Source organism: Cibotium barometz, chromosome 19 (assembly GCF_041138505.1).
Source record: "Cibotium barometz isolate CiBa-2024 chromosome 19, ASM4113850v1, whole genome shotgun sequence".
In the NCBI taxonomy this organism is placed as follows: domain Eukaryota; kingdom Viridiplantae; phylum Streptophyta; class Polypodiopsida; order Cyatheales; family Cibotiaceae; genus Cibotium; species Cibotium barometz.
In genome coordinates, this window is record NC_141064.1 from 27754042 (window position 1) to 27778859 (window position 24818).

A 24818-nucleotide genomic window follows, 5' to 3' on the forward strand; every position below is an offset into this window, starting at 1 on the left:
TAACCATTTCTTCAATTTGCACCATTGTTGTAGTACTTTCAAGGACTTCAATAGTGTTGTACCTTTCAGTAGTATTATACTTTTCAGCAGTACTTTTCCTACAACATGAAGACCATTTCTTAGTACTTTCTAGCAGTGATGAAGTGCTTCTCAGTAGTGCTGAAGAACTATCATGTGTGGTGATTACGCAACTTCTAAGAGTAAGCAAGTATAACTAGTTTCATACCTACATGATGATGCTTCTAGAAATGATAAAGTATTATTGATTTGAGTCGCTAGCCATTTCTTCAATTTGCACCATTATTGTTGTAGTACTTTCAAGGACTTCAATAGTCTTGTACTTTTTAGCAGTACTTTTCCTGCAACATGAAGACCATTTTTTAGTACTTTCTAGTAGTGATGAAGTGCTTTTCAGTAGTGCTGAAGACATGTTGTGTGGTGATTACGCTACTTCTCAGAGTAAGAAGGTATAAGTTTCATACCTGCATGATGATGCTTCTAACAATGATAAAGTAGTATTGAATTCAGCTCTGCTAGCCATTTCTTCAATTTGCACCATTGTTGTAGTACTTTCAAGGACTTCAATAGTGTTGTACTTTTCAGCAGTACTTTTCCTGCAAAATGAAGACCATTTTTTAGTACTTTTTAACAGTTCTTTTTAGTAGTGCTGTGAAGAACTATCGTGTGGGGATTACGCTACTTCTTCTCAGAGTAAGCAAGTATAAAGTGTCATAACTACATGATGATGCTTCTAGCAATGATAAAGTATAAAGTATAAAGTATAAAGTTTCATAACTACATGATGATGCTTCTAGCAATGATAAAGTACTATTGAATTGAGATTCTAGCCATTTCTTCAATTTGCACCATTGTTACATTACTTTCATTAGGCGAATTTTGGACTCAACTTTGGGCCTTTTTTCTCTAGAGAGAGAAAGGCTTTTGACCAATAGGAAGAGAGCCACCATAACGAAACTTTTGATAATTAGACATTTTTCATATATTCTTTATATGAATATATTGTTATTAAAGAAATATGAAATGCATTTGACCACACTTTATAATGTCATTTCTTTAATATATATGAAAAATAGAGTGTTGTCAGGTCATTTAATAAATCTCACCTCATTTAATGAATGGTTTTCAATTTAAAAATTTCCCTAGTTCAGTTCATTAAATGAGGTGAAAACCATTCAAAACTGTTGTATACTATAATAGCTCTAGTAATAATACTATACATCCCTGCTCCTCTACTAGAGCTATTATAGTATACAACAGTTTTGATATGGATAATCAAAGGTGGATTCCTACCACAATCTCTATTGGTAGTTGGATTATGTTGCAGACTAGGAAGCGAAAAAAAACAAAGAATGAGTTCATCAACACTTACAAAGGCAGAGTTCAAGATTTCAAACTCTCTGACACAGGTAGGAGCATTAAGGAAGTCCTTATACAACATGCCTACATGCACTTAGAGTTGCGTCTGCAACATTTGCCTGATGGAATCCCACTCCATAGACCAAACTATAAGTAAATGTTTTTACATTATGTTTATGTAATGTGTTTCATTTCTATACTTATGCTTCTCTTATATGTTGAAATTTGAGCTAAATGATGAGCTATGGTGGATCAAACACTAGAATCAATATAATTAACAAAGTGATTAGCAAGTGATTAAGACGTAATTAGTGAATAATTAGCACATAGATTAATGTAGGCATGGATACTCAAAAACCAGCAAATTCTCATTAGGGCTATGCCTCAATTTATAGTGTTTACATCAAGCATCAAATCCCCTTGATTTCTCCATGATTCACTCCCTGAATATCTCCACCTCTTGCCTGATTCTCTCCACCTCTTCTCTTTTCCCTGAATATCTCCCAGAATATCTCCACACTCCTAAATTCCCTCATGCTACCCATTATTCTCTCCCAGTAGATTCTCCTAACCTTTTCACAGGTTCTTTCACAATTACATCTCCTCTTTTACAGCCTCTATCCAAGAGCTTGTTCCCACACACACCCTTTTCACTTGTATATTTCAACACCTCCCCTCAAGTGAATAATCCTAACACACCTGGACCCTGTATCAAGTTTCCCTCTTACTTGATAGCCCGCGACCAGTGCCTCAAGTCCCTAAACTCCATAGTCCTTGACACTCTCTCTCTCTATGTGTCCAAGGCTACTATAAGTGCCCGCGACCTTGACTAAAGTGCTCACACATATACAACTACCACTTGGCCTACATCATCGGTGGCTCAGAGGTGGTTTTACTTTGTTGGGGCAGGTTACATTGGGTTGTGGGCTCTCTCTCTCTCTCTCTCAGAAAAGATGATCCGACTCCACTTCCCTTGGAGCCTCCATGAAGTTTGCCGATGTCGTTCCTTCTTCACTGGGTTTGCTGTAGCAGTCTCTCGCCATGTGTCCTGGCTTTCCACATTTGTGGCAAGTGAAGGTCCTCCCTCCTACTCTGCCTCTTCCTCGTCCTCGTCCTCGAGAGAATCCTCCTCGGGTGAAGAATGCTTTTTCCTCTCCTGCTGTTGAGTCGAGCTCTTTCTTCTCTTTGCCTCTGCTCTCTTGCTCTAGTAGAGCTGCTTCTATCTCGTGTATCTTCAGTTCAGGTACATTCTTTAGTGTTGCTACAATGTTTTCATAATCTCCTTTGTCCACACTCTTCAAAAGTACAGCTAATGCTTCATCATCTTCTACCTTTTTGCCAATAGTAGCTGCCAGCTGTTGCTTAATACTTTTATATTTGTTCAAGTGTGTGATTAAGGGTTCACTTTCCTTCATGTCCAATTTGTAGAATTGCATTAATAGATTTATCTTGGAATTTTTTGCTTGTGTACCAAATAATTTATTGAGTTCATCCCATGCATCTTTTGCCCACTGTATCCCTGTGATATGATGAATGATCTCATCATTTAAACTGAGTGCAATAAGCCCCAATGCTTTTTCATTCCTACTCTTTCACTCATTTTCCCCTCTCTCTGGGCATTCATCTCTCCCTTCAACTAATCCCCACAGATTTTTCCTCATCAGCAAATACATGGTTTTTGTTTGCCATGTATAAAACTGTTCTCCATTAAATTTGGCTATTTCCTATGCTGAATTCATGGTGATGTGAAGGGGGTCTTACCTCTTGATCCAAATTTAAGATTCAAGGGCAGTGTCTACCCTTTTACAACTCAATCTAGTGTTTAATAGATGATTACAATAATTTTATCAACATAAAATCACCAAAAATTACATTAAATTGAGAGTAACCAATTTGTACGGGATGGTTGGAGTATCAAACCAACTCCGATTTGCAATATGAAGCTTTAGGGATCTGTATCACATACCTAATGGCTAATTTGAACCCTCAATTACACCAAAGTACAGTGATTAGCACTGATTAATCACTGATTAGCAAATTAATGCTCTGGTTTGTGTGCAGAAAACAGAGTATGCGGGGAGCCCAGATCTGGTGCCTTCCACTTCAAATGAGCTCAAATGCTTTCAAAGGCATCAATAGCAATGAGTCTAGTAGAGGATTAAGCCAAGAAACACAAGATTTGACCAAATAATGAAAGCTTAATCTCTGTTTTACCAAAGTCACCTGCAGATTTGATGAAGAGCTTGGATCTCTCTGTAGACTTGATGAAATTGATTTCTGTCTTCACCAGCTTATAGAGCATGCTTGAAAACCCCCGGGGCTAAGAGGAATTAGCTCAATTTGATTTGATGAGCTCAAGATCTGCAGAATACTCAGAAAAATAAGCGCTGAAGAAAACGGCGATTTCTCCTAAACGCCTTCGCGTTTTGCTGCGCCGTTTGATGTGCTTGTAGCTAGATGTATTAGCTAGCTTGTGCTAAGAGGGCATAGCCTAATGTTGACTGTGCATGGAGAATAGAGTCCTCCACTGGCTGGGGGTGAAGGGGAAGAGTGAAAGCTTACTAAAAAATTGATTTTTTGCTAATTATTTTACTAATCCTAATTAATTCACTAATGGGCTCATAAATCTGGTTGATTCTAGGCATGGCTCTGATACCATGTTGAAATTTGAGCTAAATGATGAGCTATGGTGGATCAAACACTAGAATCAACATAATTAACAAAGTGATTAGCAAGTGATTAAGACATAATTAGTGAATAATTAGCACATAGATTAATGTAGGCATGGATACTCAAAAACCAGCAAATTCTCATTAGGGCTATGCCTCAATTTATAGTGTTTACATCAAGCATCAAATCCCCTTGATTTCTCCATGATTCACTCCCTGAATATCTCCACCTCTTGCCTGATTCTCTCCACCTCTTCTCTTTTCCCTGAATATCTCCCAGAATATCTCCACACTCCTAAATTCCCTCATGCTACCCATTATTCTCTCCCAGTAGATTCTCCTAACCTTTTCACAGGTTCTTTCACAATTACATCTCCTCTTTTACAGCCTCTATCCAAGAGCTTGTTCCCACACACACCCTTTTCACTTGTATATTTCAACATTATATTCATCTGTATAGATATATATATCCTTCAAGCTTGGTTGACTGGTAGCTTATAGATAGTATTGTGGGAATCTTTGATGTTTTTCATGCATCTATTGGTGAGCAACTATACAAAGAAACATCCAGCAGGTCTTTGGCAGAGAGAGGAGTTTTCTTTTATAATGAATTTTACACGGCACCTCATAGTGTTACACGTTATGGATCTTTGAAAGCATTACCACTGCCTCATTCGATAGTCCAGAATGGCCCATATACCAACAGCAAAAACAAGTGAGTGCTTTAGATTAAAGATATACTAAGACGTGCAAAGGTGTATAAGACCAAATGTAGCAAATCGTCAGGTGAAAATCGTTGTCTTTATGACATTGCATGTTTTTGTTGACTTCTTTTATGACAAGGAGGTCAAAAAAACATTGTCTTCTGTAAATCAGAGAAATGTTTGGATTTCTTAGGGCAAAATTGGGATGTGAAAGAATTAAATGGGGTTACCTGCAAAATCCTTAGGAAATCTATTGTCTGTAAATATATGATTGGCTCCTAGAATTTTATTTTGGCCTTTCATTATATGAGATGGCATTATGTCAATGGAAAACTTGTAGCAATTGATCAGGACTTGGAGGATGACATTGAAAATCCATTGATGTTATTAGAGGTATGGTTTGAACATGAGCTCTTGACAGTACTCAATATAAGGTCAAAAATCTCACTGCGTCAAGTGAGTACAGACTTGGAAAATGAGGATGACCTACAAGTGCCTAATGATTATGTGTTCAAGTGCAACAACCATAAGGTACGTTATTCAATCTAACCTCGAAAAAGTATTCATTCCAAAACTACGCCATAATCATTATTACTTATATACATTACTTTGATTTTTGGAAATAGGTACCAAGGAGAAAAGAAAGGACCATTCAATGTAAAGTTCAATGTAAAGACATTACAAGGAAGCAAGTTTTCGTGGTGCAAACGACCATCACATAGAGATAAATGGAGGTAAATGTATTTTTGATAGCATATAGTTACATCAATCATGACAACATTTTGTATTTCTTAGAGCAATAGAAACTAAGACAAATATTTTACATTTTCTTATTGGATGTTTAAAACATTGATAGCATGTTCTCATTTTTTCCTACCAAGCGTGCTAATGTGTGTGGGATGATTCTTGTTGTTGGGGTGGTGAGGCTTGTCGTTGAGGGGGTGCTTGCTCTTCGAGACGATCTTGGGTTGGTTGCTCTTCGGGACGCTCTTGGGGTAGTTGCTCTTCCAGACGCTCTTGGGGTGGTTGCTCTTCTGGAACTAAAGCTTGCTGTCATTTGTGAGGTTGAAGCTTCCAAATTGACGTCTTCATATTCATCAGATTCTGGAAGCTCGACAACAAACCTATCAACTTGTGTTCAGGGGTACTGCCGTGGTGGTGGTCTTGGTCGCGGCCGTGGTGGAGGGGGCACAAACACAATAGGGATATTAGGCGGCATGCTATGAATGTTGACAATAATATGCTCAATGGCCTCTTCCCTGAACAGCCCTAAATCCACATCGGAGTATTCTGATAATCGTGGATTCTACAAAAAGCCAAAAAAATGTCAAAGAATGAGGAAGGAAAGTAACATCATAAAAAAAGGAGCATGTCTACATTTTCTACAGGTAACAAGAGAACTAAATTTAGCACCAACTTTGTGTTGTAGCACACCCTCCTACCGCAACTATGGCCATCCCGTTTTGCTACGGGACTCTGCATCTCCTTGTGTGTTCTAGTAATGTGTCCTGGATGATGGCCATCTCGTTGTTGCGAGACTCTGCATCTCCTTGTGTGTTCTAGTAGTGTGTCCTGGATTATGGCCTCGAGAGAAGTTATTAGCTTTCTAACCGATCTGCATGAAACAATACTGTTGTCAATACTGAAAGTTCTCTAACTACTTCTCCTTCTCTCTCTCTCTCTCTCTCTCTCTCTCTCTCTCTCTCTCTCTCTCTCCAACTCGTTAACGATATATAAATACTGAATGTATGGACTTAGTGTCTCACAGTGCCATGGAATTCTTCACCTGAATTGGCCAAGTAACAAGTCTTGGATTCCATATCGTAAAGGATCAAACTCCAATGTGAACTACAACATGCAATTAGGAGTATCAGAAGTAACATCAAAAATATATAGTAAATATAGGTCACAATACTAAGATTATAAATGAGATTGCATGTCACTTACTCTTCATTGTATGCCATTAGGATTATTTGAGCTACATCAAAATTTATCGAACTAAACCACGGACATACATCAACCAATGAAGTATGTTGTGTAGTAAGAACCAAGGAAAGAAGGGAATCTAAAATATATACACAATTTTGAACATCGAATGGGAGATTTGATACAACCAAGCTTCACAAGATTACATTATATTAGTTACTTTAGACAAGCAACCCACTTTACAATCACGATGTGATGAAAAGGACATAGCAAACCTTAGAACTGTTATGATAATTCTATCGTTGACCTCCCTCAAAACATTGGACAAAACATCAATCTCCTCCGGCATCAAAAGGGAAAAATTGTGCGGTGCCTCGCACCGAAAGTCTAACGTGAAACGAGGGGACAAAATAACTCAAAAGCTCCGACATTCAACTTATGCAATTCCTGAATAGCTTGCGTTGAGCCTTGTGTCACGTGAATGACTAGCCTCTGTCACTTCTGTGATCTTAACTTTCTTTGTCAAAGGCGGGATTTCCAAAATTCCCTTCATTCTCTTGTCACTAAAGTAGGGCGGGCTCTAGCGTACGGTCATATCTGAATCTCAGCAAACGAAGCCAGTTCATGTCTTTTGGCATCACAGGTGTGCGGCAAGGACATAGCTATCCTAAAAAAATTCGACAAGCCAGTCTTTTGCAGCCTCTTGCAAACATCCTAGGGCAGAGGCCTACAAACGCATATTAATGCCAAAATTCTTGCATATAGACTGGACTACACGTGCAATGCATATGTTTCTCCATCTGAATGGCAACTTCGGAACCGTGCAATGCATATGTTTCTCCACCTTCCTTAGTTCAAGAAGGATGGATCTATGTTGGTCGTATCTGCGTCTCCTCATTGAGCGCAGTGCAGAAATTTCCTTTCCCAAACTAGCTTCTCTACCTAATTGAGGATCATCTGTAGATGAGAGCCTTGCAGTCTTCTTCGTACGCGCCATATGAAAATAGTCATAATGTTACATGATAATCTTCTCAATAAATACATAGGATAATAATACAAAAAACTACTGAAAAAGTTAACTTGGATAACGAATTAGCTTCAAATCACTACAACGCGATATGGGTACTCCGATATGGGTACTCTAGACAAAATCTACATCAACTCCTCACATTGTATTGATTTCTCAAAGATACCCTTTCATTTGACAAAATAACATAAGAACAATACACCTAACAACACCTATGACGATAAAATAGGTCCAAATCACTACATCGCGAGATAGAGGCATATCAAACCTAATCGTCATACCCTCAATGCGCTGTAGTGATTTCTTGCATAGAGCATTTCATTTCACATAGTAGGTCATGGAAATAAGTAATAGATAACATACACAACACAGAACAATGTATAGGACAAGAAAGTATGTCCAAAACACTAAAATGCGATATGGCTACATAAAAAAAAATCGTAATTCATTCTTCTCATCGTGGTGACTTGTCAGACATTGCCTTTCGTTTGACCCAATATCTAATGAACGTAGGTAAAAGATGATATATATGATTGAATATAAAATTTAAGACATTGCTTTTCGTTTGACCCAATATAACCTAACAACTCCTATGATGATAAAATAGGTGCAAATCACTACATCGCGAGGCGATAGAGGCATATCAGACCTAATCATCATACCCTCAACGCGCTGTAGTGATTTCTTGCACAGAGCATTTCATTTCACAAAGTAGGAAATAAGTAATAGATAACATACACGACAGAGAACAATGTATAGGACAAGAAAGTATGTCCAAAACACTATAACATGATATGGCTACATCAGAAAAAATCGTAGGCCGTACTCATGATGATTACGATCAATCAAATTTCGACACGTGTCATCATATGTGCACAGAGCACGTGGTATGCCATCATGGATGTCTGCCACGTGTACAAACCGTTAGTTTCCGTGGATAAAGGTGACCAACAATCATTATTCGTTGCTTCTTGCTCTCGTGCGATTTTTCTCGCAGTCATCTCGTGCAATTTTTCTCGCAGTCATCACCTTCACCCTACTTCTTGCTCTCCTACAGTCAACTTCGTTGGTTGCTTCTTGCTCTCCTAGTGAATTTTGCGGTATGTTTTTGAATATTTCCGTGTTTCAATTTGGCCGAAGTTGTATAATTGTTTTATAAATATTCCATCAAAGATTGCTGCTTTTAGATTTTTAAGAATTTAATTTATTTCTCCCAAATATATCATCAAATCACTATAACGCGAAGAGGGATCTCGGTGAGAACTAACATACCCATATCGCATTGTAGTGATTTTGCCCAGAATGGTGATTTGCTTGCATAAATTTCTTGAAAGCACTACAACGCGAGAAGAGGTCTTGGTGCGAACTCTCTCAAGCATATCGCATTATAGTGATTTGTCCTACTGTCGTTCTTTTTTTACTTTTTCAAAGATTTCATCGTTTAGATTTTTAAGAAATTAATTTTTCCTTATAAATAATTGATCAAATTACTACAGTGCAAAGAGGGGAGTCGGTGTGAGAACTCTCCCACCCATATCACGTTATAGTGATTTGTTCTATTATTGTTCTTGTAGTGATTTTTCTTACAATCATCATTGCCTTTGAAATATTGCATCAAATCACTATAACGTGAAGAGAGGGCTTCTTGGGAATTCTCCCACATGTATCGTGTTGTAGTGATTTTGGCACATTTTTCCTTGCAATTTTATTTTCTCACTAATATTTCATCAAATTACTACACCGCGACTAGAGATGTCGATGAGATTTCTCCAACGCTTATCGCATTATACTGATCTTAGCTAATCCTTTATTATCTTACACAGAACTTTTATCATCCTGACATATTTCTTAGCTTGTAGATGGAACCTTTTGGGATTGAGGTTGAGTCTGATGCTGGCCTTCAAGAAACCCCAGATGAAAAGTTGTTCAACTTCCTGTATAAAGTTTGGCAGCATCATCGCCATCCTGAAATCTCACGCATGTTTAATTTCAATTTCTCCATCAAAGACATGATCGTTTCTGCTCATTCGTATCTTGAGGAGAAAGGGCAGCAATTTCAGTAGACCACTTTGAGTGGTACAGTCATGTTTGATGGCATCCAGTACGTGCACGTGAATGATATTGTGCCTTCAACTACCCTGAGACAAAAGTTGAACAGGGATGTTTTAAAGGTGCCAGATGATAAGAAGAAGACACACAGTAAGTGCCCCATTCACAATCGCAAGTGTCGTCTCGTTGCTTACCACTATGGATTTATATGCTACCTGCATGTGCTGCTTGAGGATGAAGAAGTTGCAAATGAAAAAATTGAGGAGAAGCCAGAGGAGCCTCCAAGAGCAGAAGATGAAGTTCAAGAGATTGCGGAGGAGATAAACTTGGCTGCAGAGGGACTTAAGTGAGCAGTTGGATATTGATGGATATTGATGCACTCAGAAGAGAAGACACCTTAGTGGTTTTACAGGTGACGAGCAGCCCTCTATGATAGAGGAAGCAGGGGACATTCCAGCCCCACTACTCTCCACATTTCCTATTGGTAACAAAGAATATTTGTTAATTACAGATATTCAAGCTCTCTTTGACATAAGGGAAGACTACTGTCTGGCCATCATTGCACAGAATCTTGAGGAAGATGAAGATTTTGTGGATCCAGATTTGGATAAGTATGTCTTATTGGATTCAAATGTCAAGGACAGTGAGTTCCATTCTACTGCCGCCACCGACACATTATCCATGATGTACAAGGATGCAAAAAGCTATGAATCCAACCTTCCCACTGAATGAGAATTTCAAGCTATTCAGCAAAGACTTAATATTTCACACATGGGAAGGGAAGGGGCATCCTCATCAATGATCCAAGACACTAACTCAACAATCAATATATGGACAAATGATTTACTTGTTAAAGACAAAAATCAGAGGTGTGTTTACTTGTTATAATTACTTTTTCTCGTGCTGAGTAGCTTATTCTATTTGTTGTGTTGGCTCATTGACAATATTGTTTTGTAGCTGGTTGTGCTTGAGGATATATTTCTCGATCACGGAGCAGGCAAACGCGTGGGAGGACTCGGAATGGACTTAGCACTGGGAGAGTAAAAAAACCGATTGAAGTTTCCACAATTCATTATATTCCACAAGAAATTCTTGAAAGACAATGCAGAATTTCCTTTGTTTGCAATCAAGACATTATCCAGATACCTTGGGGCATATCCCGTCGTCAGGTAAGGAGTAATTATTACTTAGCCTATACTACTTATGGATTGGCGTGTGGGATTAAGGATCCCAATATGCTAAGTGATTATGGCAAAAGGGAGCTCCAGTTTGCCAGCTACAGGATGTTGCAGAGCCATCTTCAAAAAGGGCAAGGCTTCATGCACTCAAGGATGTTAGTGAGCAGGTTAAGGAGTAGTAGTATATTCCTATCTCTTGTAATAATATTCTCTCTCATGTAATGTCATGATAGTTTTGCATATGATCATTTCTGAATTTGAAATGTTAACCATGGATCTATGGGTATCCAAATCTTCCCATTTCTTTGTTTTGTTACTCGCCATTCTGCACGCTTAATACTTGCATTAGATTTCCTCCATATATCTTGTTTTCTTTCATTATTCACAAGTTTTACAACCTGATTAATTTGGGATGCTTTGAACTGCTGCTTCTTTTTGGCTTTGTGTACAAGCTTCCTATATGTCCACTGGACAAGGGGGCCATGCTTGAGGGTGATGAAAATCAACAAATAATAGAGCCAAAGATTTTTTAAACTATAAGAATTTGATTTACGTGGACTTTGTTGATTGTGTCAATTAAACATATAACATTGGTACCAAGTTTCTGTATATGATAATGATTTCCCGAAGAGAGTAGGAGGCTCAAGATCATCCGGAGCTTCTCGTTCAAATTCAACAGGTCATCGAAAGGACGTTGCTCTCACTCAATATATAAGACATTTGAATCATCAAAAGGTACGTGCAATTTACAACACTTGCTTAATTGACAATAGCAAAGCAGTGGCATGAGTCATGATGATTACAATTTTAATACGTAGATCATTATATTTCACAAAGGAGTTCTCAAAAGACAATGCAAAATTCCCTTTATTCTCATTCAAAGTACTATCTAGGTTTGTGGTGGACACAAAGTGTCTTTAAATGCTGAGAAGGTGGTGCTTGTCTTGAGAAATAGTTTGCACTGCGGGTGTTTGGTCAGGGGTATGGTTGCCAAGCACTAAGATTCCCCTACTACCTGTTATATACACCACATGCTATTGTAGTGGGAATTATAGACCCAGACACATTGCATCCATATGGAAAAAGATATCTAATAAGGACAAGAAAAAGCCGGTCAAAACTATTACCTCCAACGCTGCAGATGCCAAAAATAGATCTCCCAGTAGATGAAGAGGAAGAAGAGGAAAAGGAAGATGAAGAAGGAAGACCACTGAAGAAGATCAAGCCCACCTCATCTAGACCACCTTCTCCCAACCTTGACTCTTGGCAATGCCACAACTAATGGCGCTCTCTCGCAGTTGACTGATTCCAAGCGCATTGTCGCTTTTCTTTATTAATCAATTGTATTGCATGTGTGTCAATGATGAGGAATTGAATGTGTCTTTTTGTTTTGCTTTGTGAATCAATTTCCTGTAAGTCCATTGCATGTTCTTGCCATCATGTAATGTGACTTCTCCATGCCTTTAGTTGACCATATTGACAATAAACCGTATGTCTTTGCGAAATATGGTGTATGATTATATAGTATATGCTGCAATCAATGACAATAGAAAAGAATAAGATATATGTATTAGTTGGTCTCACAGTATTGAGATTGCAGCAGTTTTTAAAGTTCTTACCATGTAATGAGTTACATGTTGATCTCTCCACCCTGCAATGAATGCCTTCCTCCAAGTCTCTAATATGTTTTCAAATAATTTTATCTCACTATTGCTCCAGCTCTTTTTCTCCATGAATGCAAAGATCTTGTAAAGTGAAATCCACACATCTACCTTCCGATTTTGGATTGAACCTTCATTTCCAATGTCCTTGACTGCATTATGTAGATCCTTGCATTGATTAAACATCTTTTGGTTGTTTATATCTCGACAGTCTTTGAGGCAGTATGACAAAAATCTTTTAGCTTTCACACCACCTATTGATGGTTTTCTTGGTACTTTGCTGCCCCCTTGTGAGACCGCTTATCGTCCTCCTCAATTTTTACATGCCCCCCATGCAAGCCAATGTCTAATAGCACTTTTTCTATTGCTTTGATTGCTTTTAGAGATTCTTTTTTAGGCTTTAACGTCCATACAAAGCATATGTACAAATACACCAGCTTCTCTACAATTCTACATATTGCATGCAATGTGCATATGTGCACTCTAGATAGAGGAATATCTTTGAAATCTTTATCTTTTAAATGCCTATCAAGAGCTTTGTTCCATAGTACACGATCTAAAGTCTTGGCACTTGACATGCAATATAGACATGGACTCTTTGCATTTGCACCTTTTCTTATGTTATACATGCGTTTTAGAGTCTTCAAATCACCTGCCGTGTGCAATTCCACTTTATAGTCACCAAACCTAGGCACATGAAGGGCCCTTCCATTTCTTTGCTCACTAATCAATGATGGAATTGTAGTTTGATGAAACACCCAATGCAAAATTTCAAAGTCTTCTTTATTCACCTGTGTCATTAGGAAGAAGCTCATGTTTAATACAAGTTTCGTGTTTAAATTATTTCAACGTAATACACAATCATATTCAATGATAAAGAAGATACCTCAAAAGATTCAAGCGGCAATATGGTATTCTCCGATTGAACACTGAAATATCTTGCATCATCTTTTGTAATAGATGTGTCTAAGGCCCTGTTTGTTAGAGTGATAGTAACCCTCTCCATTTTTCTGTTCTTTAAAATCTCACACTCATCTAGTTTCAAAATAAATTTTAGAACTCCTTCACATTCTTATTGACTAATCTCAAAGAACTTAACTCTGTACCTAACCAAAGCTTCAAGATCAAAGAAAATATTATTGTGCTAGTTAAAGAGTACCTCTCTGTCTTTAGCAATGAATGTTGTTTCAATATGTACTGGTGAACCAAGCTTCTCAAACACCTCTGAGTTCACATGTTGGCGTGCAGACTTTACTTGCATTGGTTTTGGAAGTAACGAACCTTTATGCTTCTTACTTTGATAGTTCTCTGCTAGTGCCTTAAACAATATACTATATGCTTTTTGAGAGATGCCAGTCTCATCCAGCATTGCTTACACCTGAGTTGCATCGAGCTAGTTCTTGTTCATAAAAGATAACACATGCTTCCCATTGATTTTTTGAAACTTCTTTTGATACAGCATCTCTTCCACTATTCCTTTTGGTACCAAATGACTGTAATGCACTCTAGCTTCGAAATTTGCCTTGCACTCTAAATGAAGTAAATATCTAAAAATAGAATAACATTAAATCTGATTACTTATGTCTAGTTTCAAACAAAGAACCTAATCTAAAAAGAGAAATATATATGAAACAAGAGTTAACATTACCTTTTGGTACCAAATGACTGTAATGCACTCTAGCTTCGGAATTTGCCTTGGACTCTAAATGAAGTAAATATCTAAAAATAGAATAACATTAAATCTAATTACTTATGTCTAGTTTCAAATAAAGAACCTAATCTAAAAAGAGAAATATATATGAAACAAGAGTTAACATTACCTTACAGCCTATACTCGCTTCTTTTACATGCACCATTTCTACTACTATTACTGAGAATTTGAGTGTCTCCATGTGTTGTTGAAGGTGGATTAATTGGAATGGAATCCCCAAATTTGGATTAATGTTCTCATTTGCAAAGCTAGTATTTTGTGTCATCATAAAACATATAAAAGAATTGAAACAAGAACTAACTTGATTAGTAAGGGCGTTTTTTTTAAGTTTCAGTAGGAAAACCCCCACGGTCGAAATGATGATTAAATCTTTCCTCGAATCTATTAAATGCATAACTACCTCAAATCTGTGAAATCTTGGTTCTACAAGTTTTACGTGCAGCCCACAAAGAAGGCCGCCTCTCATGATGAAACCTCATTGAAAGAATATGTATATTTTAATATATTTAAACCTACTATTATAATAGTAAAAAATGAGCCGAATTGCAAATTTGGATTTTTTAAAAACCTTTTTTATTTTCTCTCTCTAAGCTGAGTTGACACTTCTTATTATTACAGGGCCCCAAATTGAGTCGACATTTCTCCTAATGACCCATTCGACATCCGATGGTGGTGAAACTTTGCAAGTGGAGGGGTAGCAATCCCATGGACCCACTCGCAAAGTCTCACCCCCATCGGATGCCATACGAGCATGATGTCCCAGCAAAACCTGTGAGGTCCCTGCCTGTTTCGGGGCTCCTACCGGCGGGCGGAAGTGGCGTCGGCCTCCCGCGCGAGGTCCACACACTCGGGGCCTCACCCACGATGAGAGGCTAGCCTGTGTGGCCCCTCCGAGACCAGGCCCGGAGGAAGACTCCCGTCGCTCGGAAGGCACGAGCGATTCCGCCAATTGGGAAAATCTTCTAACGGGTAAATTACTCTAACGAGTCGTCTTAACTAGAAAAACTGATCTAACCAAACCTGAAGTCACATGGTCAGATCAAGAAGAGACTTGCACTTGGTCCATGGAAGCGATTTTTTTCTCATTTACGAGGCAAAGCCGATGATCCCCTCCCATAGAACAACGTCTTCTCAGGATTTAAAACTAAATAACGTAACTAATCGTATCTAGTTGTTTCTCGAAAATCCTCCGATCTAGCCTAACCCCATTCGGCCCATGGGTTAGCCAACCACTCGCTGACCACACCACTGAATTGGTGGGATTCCTTTATAAAATTTTGGTTGGGTTTTTGCCCGGGTACCGAGAGTACCGAGAGGAGAAGAGTTCCCAGGCCCCCTAGCTGATGATTCATGCAAAAATCAAGGTAGGCATACCACGTACACACCCAATATGAACTTGCCATTTATAACAGATTCGACTGGCTTTAAAAACAATCATTCAATAGAAATCATAATATTTCTGATCATCATTTTCCAAAATTCCGAGTCCATTGTATTACAAAAATGTATCCTCTGAACTCTCCGTGTTGAAGATCAGCTAGCCAACCAACGAGATCCAGTATCAAAATTTGGTTCCCAAAAATCTTTCCTTTTTGTCCATCCAAAATCTTCCTCGACATACGCATGGGTGTCCTAGCAACTGCGAGCCCATGCATCGCCAGGTCAGAACCCTCTAGGATCCTCCTTAGGTGTCCTATCACTTCACTCAGGGACCGCTTCGTCGGTCCTCGCCCATCGTACTGGAAGTGTACCATTTTAACGGTACAGAGGCTAGTCAAGACCTCGACAGGCTTTGCCGCGAGCAACGTCCCTTGACGACTCCCCGCCAGCTGTTCCAACGAACTTCCTCTTAGAAAAACATAAGCCAAATGCTTCCTCCAGCATTTTGGCATAAAACAGTCCTTTGAATGAAAAAACAGAGGTTCCAATGCAAGTAAAATTCCAGTTTGAGATCGGTTCCGAAAACCCTTTTTCCATAATTCCCAGTTTCAATAATGTGGATCCTTGATCTCTCATGAGGGTAATCTATCCATCATTTTGTCCATTTGTCCAACTAGATTCTTGGTGAGTTTGGTCAAGGAAAAACTAGATTAGTTTCAGTAGTCTATTCTTTAGATTTAGTAACTGGAATTGGTCACGAAGTTTTTGTCTGATTCAGATCGATGATTCAGATCGAGAGAAGGACAATTAGGTTTACTATCTGTCCCTCATGTAGTCTAACCAAATTCATTCGGTTTAGTTCTACTGGGATTTCCTTTAGATAAACATCTAGTTTTGGGTAAATATACATTTAGTGATTTTACCAATTAAAATAGCCAAAGATATTCTTTACGCCACATAATTTCTCGGCCTTAATTCATTAGGTGGAATTATGGTGGAAATTCATCTTTTGACACTAAAATTTAATCAAATCCATCTTTTCTATAAAAAATCTTCTTTTAACTAAAATATCAATATCTATTTTTTTGAATAAACTTGAAATCCTTCTTTTTCTCATTTCAATGAGTGCAATCCAATTATTGTGGGAATTCCTCTTTTACCATAAATTAAATCTACTTAAAATTCTTCTTAAAAATTACATAAAATATCCATTAATTCCATTAAGCTAAAAAATCCACTTTTCTCATTTAAACATTTGAATTCCTATATGGTGGGAATTCCTCTTTCACCATTTAAACTTATCTATACAAAAAGATAAATTTAAATAAATTTTCTCTTAAAATTTAAATAAAAATCTCCATTAATTCCTTTACACTAGGAATTACACTTTCCTCATTTAAATATTTGAATTCCAATATGGTGGGAATTTCTCTTTCATCATTTAAATTTATCTATACAAAAAGATAAATTTAACTAAAATCCTTCTTTAATTTTTAAATAAAATATACATTATTTTAGCATCACAATTTTTCTCTTACTTCATTTGAATACATGGATTTCCATTGTCATGGGAATTACTCTTTTAAAATAAAAATGGATTACTAGAAATTTCTCTTTTTTCTAATTAACCATTTATGCATAAACATAAAAATCAATTTTCCATGATTATAATGAGAATCGTTCAATTAATCTAGGATGATTAATCCTAGGAAGTCCTCTTTTCATAATATAAATGAAAATGATTTATGTGTTTATTTTTCAAAAATTTTGCCATAGCTCCGCGTTGCTATTACTGATAATTCTCAATAAATTTGAAAGAATAAAGTTTCGTATTATTCATGTGATTAGAATAACCACTAATTGGATCATTATCCAATTATGGATTGATTCTTAATTTTACCATCAGTTAAATAGCATAAAAGTATTAAAAAGCCATTATTTTGGCCTCTAATTAGACAAGCATAGAAATTACTTTTAGATTAGAGAAATGCTTCATGTGAGAAGCTTCTTTCGAATTGAGAATAGGTCATAGGAATGACCATTCTTTGGGGGAGAGAGAGAAATTCTTAAAAATCATTATAAATTAAGCATAAATGAAAATTTATGTGTTTCTTCATTACAATACATTAAAGAACTTCAATAGTATTCAAAAGCCATTCAAATTAATGCTTCTCAAGCTTGAGAGGGGTTGAGAAGAGAAACATTTGGAGATTTAAGAAAAAGAAGATAATAATCCACACTTTACCTCCTAAATTACTTGATTCTTTGATCACAGTAGAGGCCCCTAACCAATCAATTGGTTTGGTATGTTGTTGGAGACTCCAAGGAAGATTGAAGAGAGAGAGAAGCTCCAATCTCTTCAATTTGTAGAGGGTTTTTAGAGGATAATAGAAAATAAGCTTAACTTAGAGTAATACCGGCATAGTTTAGTTCACAGATGAGAATATAAAAGAATGAGGGTCTATTTATAGGTGAGGGAGGCCACTAACTGAGTCCAACTGAGTTCTAGAATTTCCCAGCTTCAGTTGAATTTGAACAAGATTTGGACCAGTTTGGCTCCCTTTTTTATTTGGTTTGATCCAGGAGAGAGGAGAGATAAAAATATCCTATTATTTTTGAGTTAAAAACTCATCCACACATGTGAAATAGGCGCCTCCTTGAAGGGCCCCCTTTTCCTTACACGTGTAAAAAATAAATGATTACTACAAAAGATCTCATTTTTTTTATTAGTACTTCATAATTTTTAACTAATAAACCTAGTACTTAGTCAACTCTTCATCTTATGTGGGCATTTACTCATTTTTGGGTATTTTCTTTTATTCTTTGGATTTATATTGTCCCAACACTTGGATTAATCTTATTGGTCCATAGGAACCTTAATTGGACCATAATAAAAAAAAATTCAAAAATCGTGGCCCTTAGGCTAAGGTCTTCTAAATCATTTTTAATTAATTCCAATTGCACATTGGAAAATATATTTTGATTTTCTATTTCAAGGAAACATTTTTTTGATATCTGTAGAATTTATTTATCCAAAAATATCCCAATATTGATTCACCACTCTCTAGAATTTTTTTGTCTCACTAGGCAAAACAAAGGAAAATAATATTTTCTTGTATTCAGAAACATAGAATGATTACAAGGGATTGAAGTAGAGGATTAATCAATATTCAGCCCGAGGAGGAATCTTACATCCTCTCCCACTTGAAAAATGTGAGATGTCCTCATCTCGCAAAGTGGGGGTAATCCTTTGCCAACTCTTCTTCTTTCTCCGAAGTGGCATCTTCTAGAGGGAAGAACTTCCACTTTACTAAGAATTCTCTGAGGACTCTGCTCCTGAGAATCTTCTCTTGAACGTCAAGAATTTCCTCAGGTTGGAGTACCATCTGGCCTTGAGTCGGAGAGATCAATTGTTCATCCTCATCAACAAGCATGTGACTCGGCCTAGGTACATACTTCTTAAGAAAACTAACATGGAATACATCATGTACCTTGAGATGGGGAGGCAGAAGAAGTTTGTAGGCTAGATCGCCCACTTTCTTTATGACAGCATACGGCCCACAGTATCTGGGAGAGAGCTTCTTGTACTTTGCTAAGGATAAGGAACTTCTTTTTGGTCGTACTTGAATGAAGACCATATCTGATTCTTCGAACTCTCTCTCTCACCTCTTTTTATCTGCATAATGCTTTTGTCTGTCTTGGGCTGCCTTTATATCTTTACGGATTGATTGCATCTGCTGGCCCATGTCATCAAGCATTTGTCTGGACATTTCGACTCTGATCAATGGATCAGACCAAGTCAATGGTGTAGGGCAATCTTGTCCATACAAAGCTTTGAAAGGACTCATCCAAATGCTCCGATGATAAGAAGCATTGTAAGCAAATTCGACCAAATGCAAATGACTTAACCACTTCTTGGGTTCCCTGCCTGCAGTATGACCGAAGGATATCTTCAATTACTTGATTCACCCTTTCTGTCTGGTCATCTATTTTGGGGTGATAGGCTGTGCTGAGATCCAAGAAAGTTCCTATACTGCTTCAAAGAACGCAGTCCAGAATTTTGATGTGAATTAAGGATCTCGGTCACTTACTATCCTCCTGGGTAAACCATGCAATCTGAAGATCTCCTTAAGGAAAACTCTGGCAACATCCATTGCAGAGTATGTTTCTTTCACTGGAATTAGATGGACAACTTTGGTCAGCCTGTGAACTACCACAAAACTGGAGTTGTAACCTGATTGCACTGAAGGTAATCCAGTGACAAAGTCCATATTGATGCATTCCTACTTCATCTGTGGAATGTCTAGAGGCTGTAGTTTCCCTGGCATCTTGACTCTCTCTGCCTTGACTCTTTGGCACATCAAGCATTTTCTCACATGATCAAGTACATCCTTTTTGAGTCCTGGCCAGAAGAAGCTTTTCTTCACAGACATATAGGTTTTTATAAACCCTGGATGTCCAGCTATTAGGCTATGATGGACTTCTCTCAGAATTCTTTCCTTTGTTCCCTCATCATTGGGGATACATAGCCGATTATTATAATACATGCATCCTTCATCCAATTTGTACCCAAGAACTCGACTCAATTCCTGAGGAGTCTTGCTTTCCTGCATCAGAAGGGTAGCAATAGGGGCAAAGAATTTGTCCCTATTGCTGAGGAGTCTTGCTTTCCTGCATCAGAAGGGTAGCAATAGGGGCAAAGAATTCCTGAGGAGTCTTGCTTTCCTGCATCAGAAGGGTAGCAATAGGGGCAAAGAATTTGTCCTGCATGATTTTCTCCTTTGCTGCATTGATCAATGGATTTGACACCACTGTAATTGCAAGCAAGGAGGCTTTTCTGCTGAGTGCATCTGCAACCACATTTTCTTTCCCCGGCCGATACTTTATTTCAAAATCAAATTCTTGCAGGGTTTGCATCCATGTTGATGAGATCCCTTTGGGTGAAGTTCCACTTCAGACTTTGATGATCTGTCACATCAAGGTGAACCTTTGTCCCAAAAGATAATGTCTCCACAACTTCAGAGCATACACTACTGAGAGTAACTCCAAGTCATGGACGGCATAATTTCTCTCATGTGTTCTAAGTTTTTGGGATTCATCGGCCACTGCATGACCTTCCTGCATTAGAGCACCGCCTAAGGCAAATCCACTGGCATCAGTAACTACCTCAAAGGGTAAAATTTGGCAATTTAAGAATAGGTTGGTTACTAAGGTTGTCTTTAGCTTGTCAAAGGCACTCTGACACATTGCAGTCCACTGGAAAAGTATACTTTTCCTGAGAAGGTTAGTCAAAGGGGACACTATGTGAGCATACCTAGGTATAAAGATCCTATACCATCCGGTTAACCCTAGGAATCCCCTCTGACTTCCTTTACTGACTTGGGTTTTGGCCATTCAACAATTGCTTGGATTTTTGCGAGGTCAGGAGAAATCCCATCCTTTGACACTATGAATCCCAAGTATTCCACCTAGTCAACAGAGAAAGAACATTTGCTCTTCTTTGCAAAGAGTTGGTGTTTCCTTAGGATTTCCAGGACCTTACGCACATGATCTTCATGGTCTGCAGCATTCTTTGAGTATACCAAGATATCATCAAAGAAGACAAGAACAAAATCATCCAAGTATTCTCTGAGAATATCTTGCATAAGACGATTGAATGTCGTCTGGGCATTAGTCAATCCAAATAGCATGACTGTGAACTCATAATGCCCATAGCGAGTATTGAATGTTGTCTTTGGGGGGGATGTCTTGCTCCTTGATCCTGATCTGGTAGTACCCGGATTTGAGATCTATCTTTGTGAACATTTGGGTCCCACTTAACCGATCCACAAGTTTATCAATCCTAGGAATAGGATACTTATTCAAGATTAATTGTTAATTGATTCAGTCCTCAGTAGTCAATAATACAGAGTCTTAACATTCCATCTTTCTTCTTTTGAAAGAGAACGGGCGCACCCCAAGGTGAGACATTGGGTCTGACGAATCCATGTTCTAACAGTTGTCTTAACTGTTCCTTAAGTTATATGGTTTCAAGGACTGGCATTTTGTATGCATGCTGGGCTACTGGGGCTGAGCTCCGGGGGTTAATTCAATCCCATGATCTACTTCATGAGATGGAGGCATCTCAGTCAGCTCTTCAGGAAATACACTTGCATACTCACTTAACCACTCTAGTTCTTTAACCTTGCATTTTATGTCTACCGAATTCATTTTAACGACATACACAGCTTCCCTCTTTCTAAGCCCTTTGAATAATTTGGAATCCTTGACTAATTGCAGCACTGGGGATCCGAAAATTCCAATTCCTTGAACTTATTCCCGAGAAGGTCAAGGAAAGAGATGGTTCCTTTGTGACAATGAATGTCAGCCTGATTCTTTGGAGCCAATCCATTCCAAGGATTCCATCATATATTCCTAGGGGGTAGGACTCTAAACTGGCACTCTGTTACGTTCCCATCTAGGCTAAACTGAATAAGGTTAGTCTCAAGGTGAGTGAAAAGAATCTTCCAAGGATTCTATCATATATTCCTAGGGGGTAGGACTCTGAACTGGCACTCTGTTACGTTCCCATCTAGGCTAAACTGAATAAGGTTAGTCTCAAGGTGAGTGAAAAGAATCTTCCCATTGGCTAATTCCACTTGCATAGGTTTCCTTGATTTTTGATTTAGGACTAATTTACGTAGACATCCTGGGGAAATAAAAGAATGAGTACTACTTGAATCAATCAAAAGCTTGAATTTCTTACCCTGGTACTCTGCTGGAGTCTGGAGGATTGAGAATTGATGGTTATTCCCTTGATGCTCTATTGCTGCATGGATTTGTCCTTTCTCTTTCTCAGCTATGGTGACTGCTCTGGCTACTGCAGTCTGAGGTGAAACTCTCTCTCTTTGGTTATTCCAATTTTGGGAGGGAGTTCAGAGGTTGCTTTGCATCGAGGCTGCAGAGGCTGAGTTGGCACTCTTCTTGGGTTACCTTGATTCTAGTGCAGGGGATCCTGATTGGACTGAAATGAAGGAGTCGGTCTCTGAACTCTGGGACCCTGGCTTCCTTGGCCCACAGAAGGAGATGGGCAATCCTTGAGCTGGTGCCCAAGTCCGTGACATTCAAAGCATCTGTTCTTGCTTCAAAGCTCTTCCCTTTGCATTCTAGAGAGAGTCGGAGTTCTTGAAAATGTACTTCGGGGGAAAGGTCTTCCTTCATTTCTGAAGCTTCCCATCTCCACATTCTGGTTAGGACCTTGGTGTCTCTTTGGAGGCGGAAAGTTGGAAGAACTTCTCGATGTCTCAAATCTTTTAAAGGATGAGGGAGTTGGCTTTGGTGGGGGGACTTTCACGATGAAGGCTTTGGCAAAGTCCTTTGCCATTCTAACAGCTTCAGCCATGGATACTAGCTTGGCATTCTTGACTAGTGTGTCCAAGGGTTCGTTCATTCCCCGAATGAACTTGGCCATGAGTTGCTCTTCATCTAGAGGTGGTGAATATTTGAGTAGAATTCGGGATTCATAGGCCACTGCATGACCTTCCTACATTAGAGCACCGCCTAAGGCAAATCCACTAGCATCCTACCTCAAAGGGTTTGGTAAAATCTAGCAATTTAAGAACAGGGTTGGTTACTAAGGCTGTCTTTAGGTTGTCAAAGGCACTCTGACACATTGCAATCCACTGGAAAAGTGTACTTTTCTTGAGAAGGTTAGTCAAAGGGGATGCTATCTGAGCATACCTAGGTATAAAAATCCTATACCATCCGGTTAACCCTAGGGATCCTCTGACTTCCTTTACTGACTTGGGTTATGGCCATTCAACTATTGCTTGGATCTTTACGGGGTCAGGAGAAATCCCATCCTTTGACACTATGAATCCCAAGTAATCCACCTAGTCAGCAAAGAAATAACATTTGCTCTTCTTTGTAAAGAGTTGGTGTTTCCTTAGGATTTCGAGGACCTTGCGTACATGATCTTCATGGTTTGCAGTATTCTTTGAGTATACCAAGATATCATCAAAGAAGACAAGAACAAAATCATCCAAGTATTCTCTGAGCATATCTTGCATAAGACGATTGAATGTCACCGGGGCATTAGTCAATCCAAACAGCATGACTGTGAACTCATAATGCCCATAGCGAGTATTGAATGATATCTTTGGGATGTCCTGCTCCTTGATTCTGATCTGGTAGTACTCGGATTTGAGATCTATCTTTGTGAATATTTGGGTCCCACTTAACCGATCTAGAAGTTCATCAATCCTAGGAATAGGATACTTATTCTTAATTTTGTTAATTGATTTAGTCCTCTATAGTCAATATAGAGTCTTCATGTTCCATCTTTCTTCTTTTGAAAGAGAATGGGTGCACCCCAAGGTGAGACACTGGGTCTGACGAATCCCTATTCTAACAGTTGTCTTAACTGTTCTTTAAGTTATATGGCTTCAGGGACTGACATTTTGTATGCACGCTGGGTTTGACCCTGATGTCTCTTAGGCGGAGGAAGGATGGAATCATCTTCTGGGAATAAAAACCTTTTGAAAGGTGATGGTGCTGGCTTTGGCGGGACTTTGACATCAAAGGCCTTGGCGAAATCCTTCGCCATCCGAACTGCTTCGGCCATGGAAACTGGCTTGGCATTCTTCACCAGGATATTCAAAGGTTCGTTCAATCCCCAAATGAACCTGGCCATCAGCTGTTCTTCATCCAGCGGAGGCGAGTATCTGAGGAGGAGGGCGAATGCTTGGTGATATGCTTCAATAGTTCTACTCCCCTGGGTTAACTCTAAGAATTCATTCATCTTTGTTTCTAAAAAGCCGGGAGGACAGAACCTCGTCCTTAGGTAAATTTTGAGATCAGTCCAGGTTTGGGTATTTCAGTTGAGATGGTTTGTCTCGCAGTGCTTTTTCCATGCCACTCTAGCTGTCTCCACTATCTTTAGCCTTGTAAGATCCATTTTGCTCTTCTCATTGTACCCGATGACATCGAAGTATTCTTCCATTGATTCGATTCACTTCTCCATAGCCTTACGTAAATTTTTCCCTTCACCCTTGAAAGGTCCAGGCTGCGAACTATGAAGAGTTTTACGAACATCCAGGTCGAGCTCTTCTACATCGAGTTGGGGGTTCACATTTCTACCACGGCGACCTCGATCCAT

At 38.6% G+C, this 24818-nt stretch overlaps 1 pseudogene; it reads right to left on the reverse strand.

Moving 5' to 3' along the window:
* Nucleotides 1-259: 259 nt before the first annotated feature.
* LOC147628404 (uncharacterized) lies at nt 260-24818 on the reverse strand (annotated as a pseudogene).